Raw genomic sequence first — 12,749 nt, 5'->3', positions numbered from 1 at the left:
CTTCCATACCTCTACCGGTATGTCATCAGGACCAACTGCCTTCCCATTTTTCATCCTTTGTAGTGCCTTTCTGACTTCCCCCTTAGTAATCATTTCCACTTCCTGGTCATTCACTCTTGCCTCTTCAACTCTTCCTTCTCTCTCATTTTCTTCATTCATCAACTTCTCAAAGTATTCTTTCCATCTATTTAGCACACTACTGGCACCAGTCAACACATTTCCATCTCTATCCTTAATCACTCTTACCTGCTGCACATCCTTCCCATCTCTATCCCTCTGTCTGGCCAACCTGTAGAAATCCTTTTCTCCTTCTTTCGTGTCCAACCTGGTGTACATGTCTTCATATGCCTCTTGTTTAGCCTTCTCCACCTCTACCTTTGCCCTACGTCGCATATCGATGTACTCCTTTCGCCTATCCTCAGTCCTCTCAGTATCCCACTTCTTCTTCGCTAATCTCTTTCCTTGTATGACTCCCTGTATTTTGGGGTTCCACCACCAAGTCTCCTTCTCCCCTTTCCTACCAGATGACACACCAAGTACTCTCCTGCCTGTCTCTCTGATTACCTTGGCTGTCGTAGTCCAGTCTTCCGGGAGCTTCTGTTCTCCGTCGAGAGCCTGTCTCACCTCTTTCCGAAAGGCTGGACAACATTCTTCCTTTCTCAGCTTCCACAACATGGTTCTCTGCTCTACCTTTGTCTTCTTAATCTTCCTACCCACCACCAAAGTCATCCTACACACTACCATCCTATGCTGTTGAGCTACACTCTCCCCTACCACTACTTTACAGTCAGTCATCTCCTTCAGATTACATCGTCTGCACAAAATATAATCCACCTGCGTGCTTCTACCTCCGCTCTTGTAGGTCACTATATGTTCCTCCCTGTTCTGGAAATAAGTGTTCACTACAGCCATCGCCATCCTTTTTGCAAAGTCCACCACCATCTGTCCCTCAAAGTTCCTTTCCTGGATGCCGTACTTACCCATCACTTCTTCATCGCCCCTGTTTACTTTACCAATATGTCCATTACAATCTGCACCAATCACAACTCTCTCGCTGTCTGGGATGCTCAGAACTACTTCATCTAGTTCCTTCCAGAATTTCTCTTTCAACTCTAGGTCACATCCTAACTGTGGGGCATAGCCGCTAACCACATTATACATAACACCCTCAATTTCACATTTTAGTCTCATCACTTGATCTGATACTCTTTTCACCTCCAAGACATTCTTAGCCAGCTCTTCCTTTAAAATAACCCCTACTCCATTTCTCTTCCCATCTACTCCGTGGTAGAATAATTTAAACCCTGCTCCTAAACTTCTAGCCTTACTACCTTTCCACCTGGTCTCTTGGATGCACAGAATAGAATTCAAACAGTTTACAAACATTTAAAATGACAAAAATAAAAGCAAAATTAAAACAGCACACAGTGGAAGAAATATAATTTAAAAGAGGAAATGCAATAAAAAGCACACGTTTTTAGCCTGGATTAAAAAAAAAAAACAGTGTGAGCTTTCAACCCTCTCCCTCCTAAAGCTTTTTGGCTGCTCTGCACTGGATCAATGACTTCTGTAAGACAAAAAGAGGCAAAGTAGGTGGTCTCACTTTGTCCTTCAACGCTGCCTAATCACTCATCAAGATCCTCCTGTTTTTGTAGTTTTCCAGATGGCGTCAGTCCTCTGCATCCCACCATTACTCGATCAGAACTTCCCAAAGCACACATTTGCATCAGGTCACTGCTTGCTTCCACGAGTGCTCTAATCCTGCCGCGCTTGCCACCCTGAAAATGCTCTCTTTGCAAGTACAGCGGGAGGTCGATCACAATCCGTTCCGGGGCGCTGGTCAACCTTTTCAATTTGTTCACTTTTCAAAACCATTCGTCCCACAGGGGACCATGGAAATGTAGTATAGCAGTTCTGGGATCAAACACTTGCCATTACAAGTTATTGTCTGTACAGATATTGCTTCAAGTCATATTTCAACATTAACTGTTATACATACTGTACCTGTCATTGTTTGAAATCTTTTATTATTTCTTGCCCACTTACCCATATTGTACTGAGCAGGTTGAACAGCTATGCGTGTATCGACCGCCGACCTACGGTTACCTTAAAACTAAATCCTGGCTACATTCAGATGTTTTTTGTTTTTTTTTAATTTAGTTTATTGTGCAGCCAGGACAGAGATGCAAACATTATTGTAAATGCTGTTTATGACTAAAGTTTTATTGTCACTATAATACAGTATTTCTCCTGTCATTATACGTGGACGTCTAAAGTGGCATTGCACACCCAAAAAATATACATTATATTAGCTGAATAAGATGAAGTCTCAAATGATGCCAGAAATGCCGTTGTCAATGTTCTCCCACGGACTACAGCACTGGTTCTCTTTGGTCGTACCCAAAATCTTCTCAAAAGGTCCGTATCACTGACAGTGACTTTTCTGGTATGTGCAATATGTGCAGCTGCATAGGGTTAATGCCTACCCCCCCCCCCAAAAAAAAAAAAAAAATGCTACCTGGAATGCTTCTATTTATATCATTATCAAATTTCTATATCTGGATGTATTCTTGTAAGGCTTTGTGTTTTTTTTTTTTGTTAACCCCCCCCACATCCCTTTGTATTAGTTTGTTAAAATACAGGACACCATTTAGGTAAAGTTTATAAGTAGATTTTATAAATTAAGTTCTTGGTTTTCTTTAGAATCATGCACACGGTCTGGATTGTTAAAAAAATAAACAATTTTTTGTCTAAAAATCTATATACAATATCTACATTTGTAAATTATTTTTTTCCATTGAAATTGATTCTTTCTCTCCCAACATGCCAATGTACTGCATATTTTCAAAATATTTTTTTTCCAAGAAGTTGTTAGAAAAAGACTAATGTATGAAAAACAACAAAAAAGTGAGTGAATAGTCAAAATGAGTGAATATTGATTCGGTATTCTGTATTTCAATTGATCCTCTTGCCACAAGTTCTAATTTCAAACTAGTACATTTAGATTCATGTTGTGTTGAAAGTTGTGTGACTGACATTTCCTAAAATGTCTTCTAAAGACACTTTTCGTTTTGGGTCGCAAACCGATCCATGAAAAAAAGCCATTTCCATATGAAGAAAATTGCAAAGCTTTCTGCAGATTTGCATAAAATGGTTTAGTATGAGGGTTCGACTAGAATATGCAGTATGACCAGTTAGCGGTACCAGCAATAGTTACTATTATCAAGTCCAAAGCTTCATCGGCATTAGAGATTTTAGTTGTTGCTGGCTCCAGTGACAGCCTGTTCGGAACAGTAGCAGTCAATTTAAAGGATCTTCTCACAGGTCCATACCAGAATCATCCTGGATTTAATTGTGTCACCGACCAATCATTCTGTGGCCTACAAATCCTTGGTAAAGCCGTGTTTTACAATAGAGGCATAATTGCAATAGTTTAATTGCCTTTCAATGCTCTGCTCCAACTGCCTGCTAGTGTTGAAGAGCCTAATAATTAGAAACAGGGAGAAATTAGGCAGCAATTTTGTCTTGGCAATTATCATAATGCAAAAGATGTGCCATTAGTATTGTTACCACCGCACAACATAATCCTTTGATATCATCAAGTCGCCGCATTTTTCTGCCGCGTGCAATGTTTCTTGATTTCACCACTAGCCTTTTGCACTGCCTGTGTCTTGTTAGTCATTAGGACAGACCAACGAGTTTGCAGACTGAGCCTGCCCGCACCCCGGAGTGTTGCAAGGATTAGTCGCTAGCACATTTTCAGTCCCATGTTTCCCTTTAAATGTATATAAATTGGGTGTTAATCCTTTTTCACTATGTCATCCATGAAATTGGGATTGATGTAACAGAAAAATATTGCACAGGAAGGTGGACTGCATTTATACCTTGCTAACACTGGATTTTCATTGTATGAGGTTGTATATTTTTTTTTTTGTCCAGCATACAACCAAAGATTTATTCCATAGATGAGGCCTGCTTTGGTGAAATGCCTCACAATATCTCCACAGCAGATACACTTTGCATAAGTTTAGTGAATGTGGACATTCTACAGAAGGAAAAAAAAATGTCTCAGCTATTTGGCACACATCTTAATCTTTGCCTGAAGCCAAGCAAAATGTGTATTCTGCAAAAACCCAACAAGAGTTTAACATCCGCTCGTTTGGAGATTATACAATTCTTTGCCAAACACAACTCACTAGTCTGAAACATTGGGATTCGGTGTTCATTTATTGTTTCTTTATTACTCAGCTGATAAGTATTATGTGGAAGGATGTGTTTGGTGGCAGTTTATCAAGTATATAGATTTTTGTGGCTGCACTTACAGGTCATGATTGTTTAACGGAAATCATACCAGTGCACTCTCAGGTCAAACAATCTGTTCCATAAAACTAGTCAGCTGTATCCCAGGGTGACACTGATAAAGCCTTTGATGTTAAAAAGTCCAATTTTAACATTAACTGGCATACCTATTGTAAGCAGAGTGGCTCTTGTCAGTCCATGTATCATTTTCATTTTCAATTGGCCATCAAAATTAAAAAAGGGTAAAAGTGACTGATTAATTTGACTGATTAATTTGTAGTCTAACATAACACAAACACAGGATTTTTATTTTTTTTTTAGCTCTCATCAAAATACGAAATTGACAAATATGTCACAGAACTGAGTCTGATTTTAGTATGTAACTGGTTGTTTACTTGACACGAACGTTTGGTAAAAAGCATCAGTAAAGACAGATTAGCTTGTTAGTCTAGACCCATGTGTTACTTATATATCATACAAATATAGGTAATTTTTCATTAAAAAATATTTTAAAAATTCTCAACACAACAGAAATGAAAAAAGTAGTGCCAAAGTGCACATTTTCTTTGTAATCCAAATGCCTCCAATGTCAGTTTCAAACCGAGGCTGTGTTGAAGCTGCTTCCGTGTGACATCAGGCCAAGACAACCCGAATAAACACAATGGCTTCCTACGCAGACAATCATACACGCTACGAGTGGGATCTCGAGGAGATAGACAGCAGTGATGAAGAAGTTTTTATGGAATGCTCTATGGAAGAGATAGAAACTGAGGAGAAGGAATTTTATTATTCTTCCCGTGTTAAAAAAAAAAAACCCATCCCATGCAGGTGTAATTAAACCATATTCTGTATATTTGAACCCGAGTTGACGAATGCAACATAAGGACAGGATTCGACGCAACGTGATGAAGTTGACGTGGAACTTCGCACCCAAAACACAGACTCCGAGGTGCCTCAAGAGCTCTACATACACCTTGTTGACAAAATAATCCCATTCAAACACGTTGAAACGTCTGATGCTGCTTGCACACAACAGTGACTTGTTTGTTGTTATTGTTGTACTAGCAACTGAGTCGGCGTAAAAAAAAAAAAAAAAAAAAAACGAAACCTTTGGTATCGTTCTGCGTTTAAAGATGTAGCCCGTATTTTAAATAATGCACTTAACACTTGAGAGCACACACTGCCGTCAGGAAGACCTCAGCGTCAACAGTACACCAACTTTATACAGTGTCCAAATTTCATCACCTCCTAAAGATTACATGAATATGGATAATAGCTGACATATATATTTGTATCGGTATTGTCCTTACATTTAAAACGAGGTAGATACTTGTCAATACTTACTTAGTACCGAAGCCATGTGAATGCTGTACCGGGTTTTCAAAGCAGTTCTCCATGAAATGCTTATAACATATTACTGTCCACTTTGATTTGTTTAAAGTCCAATGCGCTTTGTCTTTGTCTTTGTCTTTGCCTGCTTTGTCTTCACAAACCTGGTCCACAACCTGCCTATCCATCTTTCGGCCATTCATGTAAGCTGACTCTGTCAGCGTTTGACGCAGAACAGCCGTATACAACACACTTCCTCACCATCTTTGCTAGCTTTTTCACTTTCTGGCTAAATGTTGTCGTGACGGGACGTCATATTCCGGGGAGTTCCGGAACTTGCCGAGTCTAAGTGACATGTCGAATAAAATCTTGAGACTGACTTAGATGCTAATTTATTTCATTTCTGTTGTGTTGAGAATTTTAAAATTATTTCTTAATGAAATCTTTAGCTACAGTTGTATGATAGACAAATAAAATACATTTCCTGACGTTTGGTCTTGTTGAACAATACTGTACAGTTTCTGTACCACACCCCACAACTCATATAAGTCATATGATGTACACTGATAGCATCAATTTAAAGACGCGGTGGGATGGGCGAGTAGGGTCAACAGCGATCCAGGTGACTTTAAAGTTTAGGCGGGTGTGATAAATGTCCAGATGGGAGGGGAGAGAGACAAAGATGACTTTTTTCATCTGCACTCACATTGTACTCCAAGATCTTGGGGCAGGACATGATGCACGCACTGGATCACAGGGCGATGCTGCAGGATGCTCTTGATTGTCCCTCTGTAGAAGGAGATCATGATGGGGGGTGGAGGGGGCGGGGGTCCTGCTCCTTTCAGTTTCTGCAAGAAGGAGAGCAGCTGTTGAGGCTTTTTCGCTGGGGAGAATAATGATGATAATGTTGTTGTTGGAGTGATTTGGAACCAAATCTACATCCACATGGATAACAATGAGTGGAAGACGTCTAATGGACCACGGTTCTGGTACTGGATTTATAACTGACTGCTGACACAATGTGGCAGATAGCTCTCTGAGATATACACGCCAAGTGGTAAATTTACTTGCATTTGGTACTTGACGAGTATTAATTTCAGACCGTGTGTGGGAGGAATTCTCTTGATCTGAATGTTTGTCATTGGTTATGCCAAGGTTGGATTTTTGGCTAATAATCCCATTTATGATGCCCTTTTTTAACAGAAGTCTGAGAAGGGGAGTCTCTGCAAACAGGATTCCAACATGATCTGTTATTTTAGAAAATACAAACAAACTACCAGTGAACTTGACACCAAAGAGCTGAAGTGTAGGATTAATTATCCGTCTCCATGAAATGACTTTGGGATTTAGGAAGCCCTTCAACATTGACGTTGGGTAACTAACTCTGTGGCTCCTGAGTCATAAAGCAATGGGATTTGCTCAAGATTTTAATTGGGATGCATTATCCCAACCCTCAGAGACCCAAGAAGCAGTCACCGATAAGTATGAAGGTCAACCAGCTGCTTAGGCGGAGCTACCTGTGCACCCCATGACTTTGTATCACTCTAGCAAAGTCAAGTGCGTGTTTGTGCGTTAGCCAATGACCAAGTGGTGATAACATTTTCGAAGAGCAAAGCTGTGAGCACAATTAGCCCGTTTCCCCCCCTCGTCTAGGTTTACGATCACTGCAGCACTTGTTATATCGCACATTTGGTGCGACGCTGACATGCTCCAAGCGCCGTAAAAGAGAAGAGCTAATGAGGCTGTATGTAGAGAATAAAAGACGGATTAATGAACAACGTGCTTTGAAGAGCCCAGTCCTTTACAATACACCCTTAAATATATAATATACAGTAGGTGAGAATATTTGCTGGCTTGGTATTGAATGGTTAATGCCACGCTTGGAGGAGCATTCTGCTGATGGAATCAAAACCCCTTTCACACATTCAAATGAGGCGCACTCAGCTGTGATTGGTATTGGAAAGGCATTTGTCGGAACAGAGGCTCACAGAAGGCTTCTTAAATACAAGGCAATCACAGCGACTGACGGCGAGGCGAGAGAGGTGTGCCCAGACTGCAGAGTGGGGAAACGGGACAAAGGATTATGATGGTAATAAGCAGTAAACCAAAACAAAGTCATCCCCTGATTCCCTCCCCTTCACTCGCGCTCTCTCCCATCGCTGTCTGTCTCTCCCAATCTCGCTCGCCTCTAAATCCTCTTGCTTGCCGGCTGCATCGCGCATGCTACATATTGACAAGGCCCATTTTTCCACACTGCTGCCGAAGCCACAATTTAAAACTCATTTCTCATTATATGCGGCGAATCCATACACACACGCGCACAAATTCTAATCTGTCGAGGCCATGATGGCTGCTGGCAGAAGCGCGGGCTCTTTATGCAGATGCCTGACTGTACACCTGCACGCAATGTCAACTCTTGCACACTCGGATGGCCTTATTTTATTACAGGCGTCAGCGAATATGCAGGCCGTCAACTGTGAAGCTTTTTGTGTTAGTCTTTTTCTCCCTTCTTGCCCTTCCTTTGGCTGGGCTTGTCGAACAGGCTTTTTTGTTCCATATATATCTGAGTAATGTGGGTATCTAAAACATATGTTTTTTTAGCATTAGCCTTTGATTGCAGGGCTGTGATGCACAATCACAAAGGGCAAAGCAGGGTGCATAAAGCGATTTTTCACATCTTAGGTGATTTCTGGAACGTGAGAGCGTCCACACACCAAGGAACAAAATCCACACGTTAATGCTTGTTGTGTGGTGTTTATTCGAGATGGGTTAAAACATCGGACCACATTCTAAATAATAGAGTCTTCACTAACAATGGGTCGTCTCCTCCTGCACACTAAATATCTGTCACGGTACCAAGTAACAAAGTGCAGCAGGATCTCCGGAGTGCGGGAATACAAAAAAAGAAGAAATAGCAGTACTGGTAGAAGAAAACGTTGCAAACTCAATTCTAGTGTAGTGTCTAAGACACATTATCTCCTCACTTTGGACTAAAAACAATGTAAGATTCAAGTCCTAATTAGTTGTTATTCCAATTCAATCAATCACACAGTTTGAGGCTCAGCCAAACTCAGTGCTGGTCACCAAAAAGAAATTGTGTAAAATCTCAAATTATTGAACAGGATTATTTTTCAAGGGCATCACATGCACCCACACCCACAGGCTAATCTGTCACAATCTTTTGGAGACATCCGACAATTGGACCTTTGCTGACTTTCAAGTGGGAGTGCGAGATGATGAAGCCTTTCAGCTCTTCCAGAATCTTGCTCTATTTTTCAGTATTTGATTTTTTCATTTTTTTAAATATTTTGTGCCAACCCGTGACATTCCTTGGTGTTTTGCCGAAAATGACATGCCAAAAAGTAGGAGAAATTATGTATTTTACCTAAAATGGGCAGAGTACAGCCCGCTCTCACCTGTTTTTTAAAAGCTAACCAAACATTTTTTTTTTGTCTCAGGAAATAATAACACAATAAATACTATGTAGAGAGAAACAGTAATTCCTGCAAATAGACACAGCCCGTCTTTCCGAAGACCCCTGAACTGCCCATCAAGGTACTGGACATAAACTACAAGAAGTTCAGCACCCACATAAAAATGCATGCACAAAATGCAGCAATAATATGAGATTTTCAATAATTTAACTCTGAAAAAAAATGTTTTTACCCTTTTGGTTGTCCTTCAAAACAGAATAAAAGTAATGTTGAATCACATGAAGGGGCATGAAGTTATATAGAAGCAACGGCTCTGTTGTTGTAATGCAGAATTGTAGCCCAGGGGGTGAAAGAACAAAGGTGAGCTGGTACTTTTATGGTCAACTTGTATTTATCTGGATTTGTCTTGGGCTTTGAAAATGAAAAGACAAATATCTTTTTAATCCCAATGGCTAACGCATGAAGGAAAAGAAAACTGGGGAATTTAGTCTCTGCGATGTGTTTGGACAGGCTATAGTCTATGGTTGTGGTTTAATAAATGGTCACATAACTTGTTTCAAATATAGAGTTTACATTCTTTGGTCTGGAACAGTTGAGCCCCCTTTTTCCATTTCCTGTCAAATAGCCATATTTTCATTAAAAGCACTAATGCAATTTTCCTCCTCTAGAGAATAGAGGGACACAATATATCAGGAGTGAAGTTTAAGACTCAAAAGTGTCGCTCTGATACCTTTTCCAAAGAGGAAATATTCCTGCATCAGTTGAAGTCCCCATTCCCTCTCCATCTCATTCAGTTTCAGCGCCATTCATGGAGAAGAGCACCTGGAACAGATGACGCTAAATGAGACTCATCATGTTATTAGACAGCACGCGACGTCACTGTTTGCACGGCGCCGTATTGCCGGTAGAACCTAGCTGCTCTGCACTGCGGGAGCCGTTGAACAAGTGCAGATTTTTCAGATTGCCCGAGACCTGTTGTGCTGTTGATTATCACAATAGAACGAGAGACATATTCAAAGAGATCATTTTAGGGAATTCCATCTGAAAAGACCAGAAAATATCATTGGATTTCGGCAATTAAACATGATGGACAGTGCCCAACCAAAATACACACACGCCTGGTAGTGATCGCTTCATTTCAGGTAGGAATTATTATTCTCAATCTCAAATTACCAAGAAGTATTCATAATGCCAAATTGGCTCATTTGAGAACAATGCGTATTTAAAAAAAGAAAATGAACCGTCTGTTGCAGCAGAGAGGTTAACGTGTGGCCGCAATCGCTTCCATGTATGTTGCGTGGAGACGACTCCTTTTTTTTTTTTTTTTTTCAATTATAGTTAATGAATGAGAGTTTGTGAAAAACCAGGGGTCATTGATCTAAATATTGGTATTTGTATTGAATACCAGCTGAAAAGATCGATGGACTTTGGCAAAGGTTAACGTTTAGCCGAGTACACTTCCGCATTCACGACCCGTCTCCCCGTTGAGAACACACCCCGCAACGAAGTATTTGTATGCATCCAGACTATTATACGCTTTCACACTTTTCTGTGTAAATCTTGAGGACTTACCAGATACATGTGTAGATCCAGTTGTCCAAGACAAGCCCAAGCGAATTAACGGTCCAATTTCTTATCGGCGAAACAATGACTTCAGCATTAAATATGGGTCCTCTATCCCAAGTGCCTCTAAATTTTCCACATACCTTCATTTATTATCACCTTCTAAATGTTTAACAGTATCGGACAAAACTCTGGGCATCGTGCTATAAGACATATTTTCGTTTCGTCTCAAGGGACTTAGCATTGAACAACGGTTTGTTTGACCGGCAATATGGCCAATCATGTGATTTCGGTGGCGTAGGTGCACAAGCTCTATTGGAGGACATGTTGTGATTCATCCATCCATCCATTTTCTGAGCCACTTATCCTCACGAGGGTCACGGATGTGCCGGAGACTATCCCGGTTGTCAATGGGCAGGAGGTGGGGTACACCCTGAACTGGTTGCCAGGCAATCGCTGGGCACATAGAGACAAACAGCCGCACTCACAATTACACCTAGGTGCAATTTACTCTAAAATTAATGTAGCATGTTTTTGGAATGTGGATGGAAACCGGAGTGCCCGGGGAAAACCCACGCAGGCACGGGGAGAACATGCAAATTCCACATACGTGGGGCCGACATTGAACCCAGGACCTCAGAACTGTGAGGCCAAACTCTTTAAAGCTGCTCCACTGTGCCGCCCTGTGGTGATCCTTTTTTTTTTGTTTATTTTTTTTATTTCTTTAGGCTTAAAAAAAAACTGTTTTCCCAAATTTAAGGTACATGAACACGATGCTCAAGTAGGCAGCTGGGTGAAATGCACCCCCATAAACACGATTGTTAATTCAAGCGACGCTTATTGATCGATCCACTTCAGAGTGGATCGACAAAGTAAATGCCCACTAGTGATGTATTGTTGGGAAAAGAATGGAAGAAATTCTGACATTTGCTGATGGAACTTGAGAAAACTACTCTGACATAACACCTCTCATTGTTGTGCGGTATGTAAACTCACAGTCACACTTCTGTGATGTTCACATTTAGTCAATTTTATTTTATGATATTAATAATATCTTCTTCTTTCTTCTTCTTCTTTTCCTTTCGGCTTGTCCCGTTAGGGGTCGCCACAGCGTGTCATCTTTTGCCATCTTAGCCTATCTCCTGCATCTTCCTCTCTAACCCCAACTGCCCTCATGTCTTCCCTCACCACATCCATAAACCTTCTCTTTGGTCTTCCTCTCGCTCTTTTGCCTGGGAGCGCCATCCTCAGCATCCTTCTACCAATATACTCACTCTCTCGCCTCTGAACATGTCCAAACCATCGAAGTCTGCTCTCTCGAATCTTGTCTCCAAAACATCCAGCTTTGGCCGTCCCTCGAATGAGCTCATTTCTAATCCTATCCAACCTGGTCACTCCGAGCGAGAACCTCAACATCTTCATTTCTGCCACCTCCAGTTCAGCTTCCTGTTGTTTCTTCAGTGCCACCGTCTCTAATCCGTACATCATGGCCGGCCTCACCACTGTTTTGTAAACTTTGCCCTTCATCCTAGCAGACACTCTTCTGTCACATAACACACCAGACACCTTTCGCCAGCTGTTCCAACCTGCTTGGACCCGTTTCTTCACTTCCTGACCACACTCTCCATTGCTCTGTATTGTTGACCCCAATTATTTGAAGTCGTCCACCCTCGCTATCTCTTCTCCCTGTAGCCTCACTCTTCCCCCTCTACTTTTCTCATTCACGCACATATATTCTGTTTTACTTCGGCTAATCTTCATTCCTCTCCTTTCCAGTGCATGTCTCCATCTTTCCAATTGTTCCTCTGCATGCTCCCTGCTTTCACTGCATATGACAATATCATCTGCATGATATTAATAATATATAATATCATATGTGTCCTACTCCCAGGACTTCGTTGATCAGTCATAATGGTATCGGTCAATCATGCTGATTTTATGCTGATTGGCCAATTGGCTGAATTGTAATTATTCGCCGATCCTATCAATGACTCCATTGATCAGCTTCACAAAAGGCATTTACTCCACTTTTTCCATCATGCCCAGTATTTTTTTTAAAACAAATTAGTTTATTTTTAGCCTTCTTGTGTGTCTTTTGACTTAGAACTGTAAATATCTGAAGTT

General features: G+C 41.0%; 1 protein-coding gene across 8 annotated transcripts in view; it reads right to left on the bottom strand.

The window, feature by feature from the left end:
• LOC133498476 (uncharacterized) overlaps positions 1 to 9,392 on the bottom strand; it is a 29,755-nt gene extending 20,363 nt beyond the window's left edge. For 5 of the 8 annotated variants that reach the window (XM_061815348.1, XM_061815353.1, XM_061815349.1 and 2 more), the window contains exon 1: positions 5,644 to 5,881. The gene's annotated coding sequence lies outside the window, so the exon portion shown is untranslated. Of the gene's footprint in view, positions 1 to 5,643; positions 5,882 to 6,334; positions 6,477 to 9,294 lie in introns of those variants that run through there. The other 3 variants (XM_061815352.1, XM_061815351.1, XM_061815355.1) reach the window with 1 other exon arrangement.
• Between the last annotated feature and the right edge of the window lie 3,357 nt (positions 9,393 to 12,749).

The sequence above is a fragment of the Syngnathoides biaculeatus genome, chromosome 3 (genome assembly GCF_019802595.1).
Source record: "Syngnathoides biaculeatus isolate LvHL_M chromosome 3, ASM1980259v1, whole genome shotgun sequence".
Lineage (NCBI taxonomy): Eukaryota > Metazoa > Chordata > Actinopteri > Syngnathiformes > Syngnathidae > Syngnathoides > Syngnathoides biaculeatus.
This window is presented reverse-complemented; position numbering and strand designations above follow the sequence as displayed.